The sequence below is a fragment of the Octopus bimaculoides genome, chromosome 1 (assembly GCF_001194135.2).
Source record: "Octopus bimaculoides isolate UCB-OBI-ISO-001 chromosome 1, ASM119413v2, whole genome shotgun sequence".
NCBI lineage: Eukaryota > Metazoa > Mollusca > Cephalopoda > Octopoda > Octopodidae > Octopus > Octopus bimaculoides.
In genome coordinates this window covers 63724198-63724976 of record NC_068981.1, presented here as the reverse complement: position 1 = coordinate 63724976, position 779 = coordinate 63724198, and positions in this window count along the sequence as shown.

Genomic DNA, 779 nt, shown 5'->3' with positions numbered 1-779 from the left:
GTCCTATTATAGGCGTCTCTACATTTCTAATGAAGTATATATATATATATATATATATATATATATATATATATATATGTATGTGTGTGTATATGTGCGTGTGTGTGTGTGTGTGTGAGAGAGAGAGAGTTTGTGTGTCTGTGTTTGTCCCCCCAACATCGCTTGACAACCGATGCTGGTGTGTTTACGTCCCCGTAACTTAGCGGTTCGGCAAAAGAGATCGATGGAATAAGTACTAGGCTTCCAAAGAATAAGTCCTGGGGTCGATTTGCTCGACTAAATGTGGTGTTCCAGCATGGCCGCAGTCAAATGACTGAAACAAGTAAAAGAGTAAAAGAGTATATATATATATGTATGTATGTATGTATGTATGTATGCACGTACATACATATATAGGTATGAATATATCTATATATATATATATTCATATATATATATATATATATATTATAGTGGGGTAGGCCGGTTTATAGGGTTAGCCTGGGTTTCTCACTCATAAGGGGTTTAGCCTTACAGCGTATCTTCAGGACCCCAAACACTACTGAAATGAGACCCCTTTAAAACCTGGAGTGTACTTCTCCTTCGGTTTATGTATTTCTACAAACCATTCTATATATATACATATATATAAATTTAAATAATAAGGGTGAAAAAATTGAATATTAATTTGATTAATATCAATTTAAAATCAATGGCCTCGCATATTGAAAATTCTGAAGATTCAGAAAAATTCGAAGATTCATATATGTGTGTGTATGTGTATGTGTGTGTGTGTGTGT